Source organism: Triticum dicoccoides, chromosome 1B (assembly GCF_002162155.2).
Source record: "Triticum dicoccoides isolate Atlit2015 ecotype Zavitan chromosome 1B, WEW_v2.0, whole genome shotgun sequence".
NCBI classification, from domain to species: Eukaryota; Viridiplantae; Streptophyta; class Magnoliopsida; order Poales; family Poaceae; genus Triticum; species Triticum dicoccoides.
In genome coordinates, this window is record NC_041381.1 from 345,812,011 (window position 1) to 345,821,059 (window position 9,049).

A 9,049-nucleotide genomic window follows, 5' to 3' on the forward strand; every position below is an offset into this window, starting at 1 on the left:
TGCAAGTCTATAGTCACCTACTATGTGTTATGATCTGGCAACCCCGAAGTGACAATAATTGGGACCACTCCCGGTGATGACCATAGTTTGAGGAGTTCATGTATTCACTATGTGCTAATGCTTTGTTCTGGTTCTCTTTTAAAAGGAGGCCTTAATATCCCTTAGTTTCCAATAGGACCCCGCTGCCACGGGAGGGTAGGACAAAAGATGTCATGCAAGTTCTTTTCCATAAGCACGTATGACTATATTGATGAACTGGAGCGAGTTCTGTGTCACCCTATGTTATAACTGTTACATGACAAACCGCATCCGGCATAATTATCCATCACTGATCCGGTGCCTACGAGTTTTCCATATACTAGTTTACGCTTATTTACTTTTCCGTTGCTATTGTTACAATCACTACAAAATACCAAAAACATTACTTTTGCTGTCTTTACTTTTGTTACCGTTACAACCACTATCATACTACTTTGCTACTAAACACCTTGCTACAGATATTAAGTTTCCAGGTGTGGTTGAATTGACAACTCAGCTGCTAATACTTGAGAATATTCTTCGGCTCCCCTTGTGTCGAATCAACAAATTTGGGTTGAATACTCTACCCTCGAAAACTGTTGCAATCCCCTATACTTGTGGGTTATCAAGCAATCAACATCATGATATTTAGTGTCTATGACTTATCATTATCAAAGGAGTTACCATGATATCAGTCTACAGGTATGTTTTTGTATAATGATATGAATATTCAGGGTTTGGTAAACCGCCCTGATTTTTTCGACTTTAGGTCGCCAGCATATTTCCGGCTTAAATAGACTTTATTATAGTCTTTCTATTCAATATTTCAAAGATTATTATATCAGGATTTGTTACCCGCCTTGGCTTAAACCCCGAGGGCGTACACTGTTTACCTTGTATGCAGAAAATATGCGGACATCGATCTGTCCCACATGGATGATAATACTATGAAAAGGAGCAGCGACGAATCATTAAATGATTATACAGGCGGTTCAAAAGATAAACGGCAAAAATATGCACGATGGCATAACAGATCATGGTTTGTAAACCTAGGCTATTACAAGGCCACATAGGACCTACAAAATGGGACTTAAGTGTTTTTTAGCACATTGTGCTCATGCTCTAATCTAAAGAGCCTCCTGGTATCAATGGCCTTCATCACGGCGGGTTGATGCCTCCGGGTTATCCTGCTCCGGCTCTTCTTCTTCGCCGGTCTGGGGGTCAGGAGACGTCTAGTCGATGATGGTTAAGGCTTCGAACACAACTTCATCGTTCATAATTGGGGATGGATCGACATCAGGAGAAAAAGAATGCTTACGTGTTGGAGGGGTGAGATCCACAATCTCATAATCCGACACTTTCACCTTCGCATTTTCCATAGTGTAAGCCATCTGGTACCTGGATAAGTCGGTTTCCTCGGCTAGTTTGCACGCCAAGGGAAGCATCTCCTTGATAACCCACAAGTATAGGGGATCGCAACAGCTTTCGAGGGTAAAGTATTCAACCCAAATTTATTGATTCGACACAAGGGGAGCCAAAGAATATTCTTGGGTATTAGCAGTTGAGTTGTCAATTCAACCACACCTGGATAACTTAGTATCTGCAGCAAAGTATTTAGTAGCAAAGTAATATGATAATAAAGGTAACAGTAACAAAAGTAAAGTTTTTGGGTTTTGTAATGATTGTAACAATAGCAACGGAAAAGTAAATAAGCGAAGAACAATATGTGAAAAGCTCGTAGGCAATGGATCAGTGATGGAAAATTATGCCGGATGCGATTCCTCATGTAATAGCTATAACATAGGGTGACACAGAATTAGCTCCAGTTCATCAATGTAATGTAGGCATGTATTCCATAAATAGTCATACGTGCTTATGGAAAAGAACTTGCATGACATCTTTTGTCCTACCCTCCTGTGGCAGCGGGGTCCTAGCGGAAACTAAGGGATATTAAGGCCTCCTTTTAATAGAGAACCAGAACAAAGCATTAGCACATAGTGAATACATGAACTCCTCAAACTACGGTCATCACCGAGAAGTATCCCGATTATTGTCACTTCGGGGTTGTTGGATCATAACACATAATAGGTGACTATAGACTTGCAAGATAGGATCAAGAACACACATATATACATGAAAACATAATAGGTTCAGATCTGAAATCATGGCACTCGGGCCCTAGTGACAAGCATTAAGCATAGCAAAGTCATAGCAACATCAATCTCAGAACATAGTGGATACTAGGGATCAAATCCTAACAAACTAACTTGATTACATGGTAAATCTCATCCAACCCATCACCATCCAGCAAGCCTACGATGGAATTACTCACACACGGCGGTGAGCATCATGAAATTGGTGATGGAGGATGGTTGATGATGACGACGGCGACGAATCCCCCTCTCCGGAGCCCCGAACGGGCTCCAGATCAGCCCTCCCGAGAGAGATTAGGGCTTGGCGGCAGCTCCGTGTCGTAAAACGCGATGAAACTTTCTCTCTGATTTTTTTCTCCCCGAACGTGAATATATGGAGTTGGAGTTGAGGTCGGTGGAGGTCCAGGGGGCCCACAAGATAGGGGGCACACCCAGGGGGAGGGGGCGCGCCCCCCTGTCTTGTGGATAGGGCGTGGTCCCCCTGGTGTATTTCTTTCGCCCAATAATTCTTATTAATTCCAAAAAGTGCCTCCGTGGATTTTCAGGACATTCCGAGAACTTTTCTTTTCTACACATAAAACAACATCATGGCAGTTCTGCTGAAAACAACGTCAGTCCGGGTTAGTTTCATTCAAATCATGCAAGTTAGAGTCCAAAACAAGGGCAAAAGTGTTTGGAAAAGTAGATACGTTGGAGACGTATCAACTCCCCCAAGCTTAAACATTTGCTTTTCCTCAAGCAATTCAGTTGATAAACTGAAAGTGATAAAAAAAACTTTTACAAACTTTGTTTGCTCTTGTTGTTGTAAACATGCAAAGCCATCGTTCAGGTTTCAGCAAATATTATGAACTAACCATACTCACAATAACACTTAGGTCTCACAATTACTCATATCAATAGCATAATCAGCTAGCGAGCCATAATAATAAAACTCGGATGACAACACTTTCTCAAAACAATCATAACATGATATAACAAAATGGTATCTCGCTAGCCCTTTCTGAGACCGCAAAACATAAATGCAGAGCACCTTTAAAGATCAAGGACTGACTAAACATTGTAATTCATGGTAAAAGAGATCCAGTCAAGTCATACCCAATATAAACCAGTAGTAATGAATGCAAATGACAGTGTGCTCTCCAGCGGGTGCTTTTTAATAAGAAGGGTGATGACTCAACATAAAAGTAATTAGATAGGCCCTTCGCAGAGGGAAGCAGGGATTTGTAGAGGTGCCAGAGCTCGATTTTAAAATAGAGATTGAATAACATTTTGAGCGGCATACTTTTGCTGTCAACACAACAATTATGAGATAGTTGTATCTTCCATACTACATGCATTATAGGCAGTTTCCAAACAGAGTGGTAAAGGATTATACTCTCCCAACCACCAACAAGCATCAATCCATGGCTTGCTCGAAACAACAAGTGCCTCCAACTAACAACAGCCCTGGGGGAGTTTTGTTTAATTATTTTGATTTGCTTTGATCTTTTTGGATCATGGGACTGGGCATCCCGGTTACCGGCCCTTTCTCGTGAATGAGGAGCGGAGTCCACTCCTCTTGAGAATAACCCACCTAGCATGGAAGATATAGGCAGCCCTAGTTGAAACATGAGTTGCTCGAGCATACAAAACAAAATTTCATTTGAAGGTTTGGAGTTTGGCACATACAAATTTACTTGGAACGGCAGGTAAATACCGCATATAGGAAGGTATAGTGGACTCATATGGAACAACTTTGGGGTTTAAGGAGTTGGATGCACAAGCAGTATTCCTGCTTAGTACAGGTGAAGGCTAGCAAAAGACTGGGAAGCGACCAACTAAGAGAGCGACAACAGTCATAAACATGCATTAAAATTATTTCACACCGAGTACAAGCATGAGTAGGATATAATCTACCATGAACATAAATATCATGAAGGCTGTGTTGATTTGTTTCAACTACATGCGTGAACATGTGCCAAGTCGAGTCACTTAATACATTCAAAGGAGGATACCATCCCATCATATCACATCATAATCATTCTAATAGCATGTTGGCACGCAAGGTAAACCATTATAACTCATAGCTAATCAAGCATGGCACAAGCAACTACAATCTCTAAATGTCATTGCAAATATGTTTACCTCATAATAAGTTGACTCAGAAACGATGAAATCATCATATTTACAAAAACAAGAGAGGTCGAGTTCATACCAGCTTTTCTCATCTCAATAAGTCCATCATATATCGTCAATATTGCCTTTCACTTGCACGACCGAACGATGTGTATAATAATAATAGTGCACATGCATTGGACTAAGCTGGAATCTGCAAGCATTCAACTCAAGAGAGCAGACAGGGTAATATGGGCTTTAAATTAAATAAACAATCATGCATATGAGAGCCACTAAACATTTTCAATATAGTCTTCTCGACCCCCAAAGGAAAGAAAAGAAAATAAAACTATTTACATGGGAAAGCTCCCAACAAGTAAGAAGAAGAGCTAGAAATCTTTTTGGGTTTTCATTTTAATTCTACTACAAGCATGGAAATTAAACTAGCTCAATTTTTTTGGTTTTTCTCAAGGTTTATCAAACACACAAGAAGAAAACTTAGAAAAAGAAATTTAAACTAGCATGGATAATACAATGAAAGAGTATGAGCACCGACGACTAGTGTGTGAACATGAATGTAAAGTCTGTGAGAAATACGTACTCCCCCAAGCTTAGGCTTTTGGCCTAAGTTGGTCTAGTACCAAGGACCACCTCTACTCTCCCCGGTGTACCGGGAGGTGTAATCAAGATACCACTGGCTGGTCATCTCCGGATCCCGCTGGACATATGATGCACGATAAGGGTCCAGTTCAGGTTCCGGCTCAAGTTCGGATTCTGGAGTAAAAGCTTGGGCTCGGTGATTGTACACCGCTTCCGGCGTGACAAGAAAATTTTCTTCAAGCAAATCAAACAACAGAGGCGCAGGCAAAATAATAATCTCAATGTGTTTCTTATTAAATCTAAGTTTATACAAGAGCATCTTCTCTTCATTGTCAACAATAAACTTGTGTGCTACCATGCTCTTGTAATCTAAAATGTGAGGAGGCAATTTTGTCTCCTCTTTCTCATGGTGCCTAATGGGTATCTAAAAATGTCTAGCAAGACGTGCAACATAGATACCTCAAAATATGGGGCCTTTCGGTGTCAAAACCGGCGGATCTCGGGTAGGGGTCCCGAACTGTGCGTCTAGGAGGATGGTAACAGGAGACAAGGGACACGATGTTTTACCCAGGTTCGGGCCCTCTTGATGGAGGTAAAACCCTACGTCCTGCTTGATTGATATTGATATTGTGGATGTTTACAAGAGTGGATCTACCACGAGATCAAGGAGGCTAAACCCTAAAAGCTAGCCTATGGTATGATTGTTGTAATGTATGTCCTACGGACTAGGGCCATCCGGTTTATATAGACACCGGAGAGGGCTAGGGTTACATTGAGTCGGTTACAATGGTAGGAGATCTACATATCCGTATCGCCAAGCTTGCCTTCCATGCCAAGGAAAGTCCCCTCCGGACACGGGACGAAGTCTTCAATCTTGTATCTTCATAGTCTTGGAGTCCGGTCGATGATGATAGTCCGGCCGATGATAGTTCGGCTGACGATGGTAATCCGGCTATCCGGACACCCCCCAATCCAGGACTCCCTCAGTAGCCCCTGAACTAGGCTTCAATGACGATGAGTCCGGCGTGCATATTGTTCGGCATTGCAAGGCGGGTTCCTCCTCCGAATAATTCATAGAAGATTGTGAACACCAGGATAGTGTCCGGCTCTGCAAAATAAATTCCACATTCCACCGTAGAGAGAACAATATATAAATATACACAAGTTCGATCTGCTGACGTTTTTTGCGGCGTGACGTCACGCCACTACCAAGCCATTATGTTTTTTATTTTACCACCTCAGCGCATTTAGCGAAGCGGTTTCCTTGGCACGTCTTGTCGAAGCAGAGATCGTGTTTCCCCTTAATCTGGGATTCTCATCAATACAAACGTGGGTAACCCAACAGCGCCCGTCGCCACGCCCCCTCTATCGAAGGCGAGTCCCGAACGGTCACGGAGACGGCTCTTGGTATTTCCCTCCTTTATAACGGGACCAAGGCTCGTTTCTTTTCTTCAACCCTCCATCGAATCCTCCTCCCGCCCCAAGTTCCAGCACCTAGAGCTCCAGATTCGAGCGCTTCAGACCTTCAACAATGTCCGGCTCCGACCTCCAGGGTCGGTGGATGCCTTCCTCCGTCACGGAGGAGGACGTGCTAAAGCTGCGGGAAGCCAAGTACCTGACTTACGAGATTTCGCACAGGTTGCCTGCAGAAGGGCAGGCCATCCCCACACCCGAGCCCGGCGAGTATGTCGTCTTTGTATCCCACCTCCGTCGGGGTTTAGGCTTCCCGATAGATCCTTTTGTGAGAGGGCTCATGTTCTACTATGGGTTGGAATTCCACGATTTGGCTCCGAAGTCAATCCTCCATATCTCCGCGTTTATCGTCGTCTGCGAAGCCTTCCTCCGCGTCACCCCTCACTTCGGCTTGTGGCTGAAGACCTTCAATGTGACGCCGAAGATGATTGGGGGGCGTCAAGCGGAGTGCGGCGGGGCGGCCGTCAGTAGGAGGGTCGACGCCCCGTGGACCGCAGGCTCCTTCCAAGAGGAGCTCGGCTTGTGGCAGCAAGAGTGGTTCTATATCACCGTTCCAAGGGGCCGCAAACAAAAGCCGCCGCCCTTATTCCGCCCGGGACCTCCACAACGGTTGATGTCGTGGGTCAACCAAGGGCTCAACTGGGGGCCGTAAAAGGATGTGCCCCTATTGCAGGGCCGGATTCGAGATCTCCAGGCGAGGGAGATCGATCTGGTCGTGGTGATGCAGGTTATGCTGATCAGGCGTTATTTGCCCTGCAAACGCCGTCCTCTCCGACTATGGGAATTTAATCCGGAGGGACCTCGGATTCTTCAACATTTCATGGGTATGACACCCCTGGAGATGTACAAATTATTCTTCAGATCGCAAGAGGTGCGTCCGGAACTGACCGAGGATGCTGGCCTAAGCTGCAATCACCCGGATACTCAGGTAAGTAGCTCCTAGTCCGGACACATCATTTGTTTGCCCTTTGGTGGTCCATCTTATGACCAACTTCCTTCTAAACAGGAGTGGATAGCGGGAGCAAAATTAATATGGTGTCCGGCCCCCCTCCCAGAGACCGCGCCGGATTCCACGCTGGTCCGGATGTTGGAGGTTGCGCCTCCAGAGGAAGGCGAAGGGGAAAGTGAAAAAGCTACTGCCTCGCCTAAGGAGGCTTTTGAAAGAGGGGGGATCGAGAATCCCTCCCTCCAAGGGGAGAAGAGGATTGCCTCCGAGGACCTGGGGGCCAAGGCCCCTAAACGTGGGAAGAAATCTTCGCCAGAGGGTCCTGCATTCGGGGAGGCCCCGGCCGCACAATCTCCCTTAAAGGATCAGCCCTCCAACGAGCCGTAAGTAAAAAGAAAGGATTTTGTTAGCAAAGGGCATCCCTATTTGTGCTTCTGAGGATAACTGAAGTTTTTACCTTATAGTTCGGATCTCCGTCCTTCGCAAATGAGCTCGACTTCGGGGGACCTTCGTCCGGATATGGTGGAGAGCGAAACGCCTCCGTCCGGGACACCGTCGGATAGGGCGGACGAGCCGGAAGTGTCATCGAGGAGGGAGCCCCCGGGTTTGGCGAAGCCGGATAGTTTGGCGCCAGCTAGTGTACGGCTGAAGGATCTGCTTGAGAAGGCGTCTATCTCAGAAGATCACCACGCACTGATGAGTGTGGTGATTGAAAGGATTTCATCCGCCGAAGGCGGGTTGCATAATGCCGTCAGTAGTTTGCTGGCGGGGTTTGAGGTACGTAAAAATGACACACCTTTGGACAGTTTTGCATATAGAATGTGCCCTGTATGGGTAGTAGCCCCTGAGACTCGGTAGGTTGTCGAAAGCGACAGCGTGCCGAGGATCAAAATCGCAGGTTTAAATTTTCGCCGTACCTATGTAGGTGGCGGATCGTCCGGGGGCTAGCCGGACTGATGAAGTTGCCGAACTAAAGCGGCAACTCACCGTTGCGGATGCGGACATCACGCTAGTCAACAGGCGGCTTGATGAGTCGCAAGGTAAGTGTTCCTGTGCGGTCACTTGGTAAGGGAGCCGAAGCCGTCTCCTTACATGTGTGTGAAATGCAGATAGCACCGCTGCTGTAGAGAGCCTTCGGGCCGAACTTGCTTAAGCCAAGGAGCTGGCCAGAAGGAGTGATGCGGCGGCCTCGAGGGCGGCCGAAGAGTTAGCGGCCAAAAGGGCCGCACACTGCCGAAGCAGGGAAGAGATGGCTGAAATGGCCGTGAAGTTAAAAGATGCTACCGACCGCAATGCGGCTCTTGAGAAGGAGCGCCTGGTGGTGCAAGAAGACCTGGGGAAGGCCACCGCCGAAGCCAAGGATGCCCGCTCTGCAATGCGGGCTATAAAGGAAGAGTTGCGCCAGGCCGGAGACATTGTAGCTAGCAAGCCTTTTCTACTGCGCCAAAGGTTTACGGATCCAAAGTATGCTCAGCTGGGCCAACTGTGGGGTCCGGAGGACCCTTATATGGACTTAGCAGCGAGTGCAGCAGATGTCGTTGTGCATTTTCGAAGCCAGAAGGATCACGAGACGGAAGAGCTGTTTTGGTCTCAGTTCCATAGTCCAGAGCGTTCACTTCCGCTGACTGACCGTTTGGCCGAGTGGGCTGAGCTGAATAGGTTGTCCGGGCTTGCCATGACGGATATCGTGACCCATGTCTGGCAGGATAGGCCCGAGCCGAAGAGTTACTTTGGCTTATTGCAGCAATTTCTTGGGGCGGTGCCG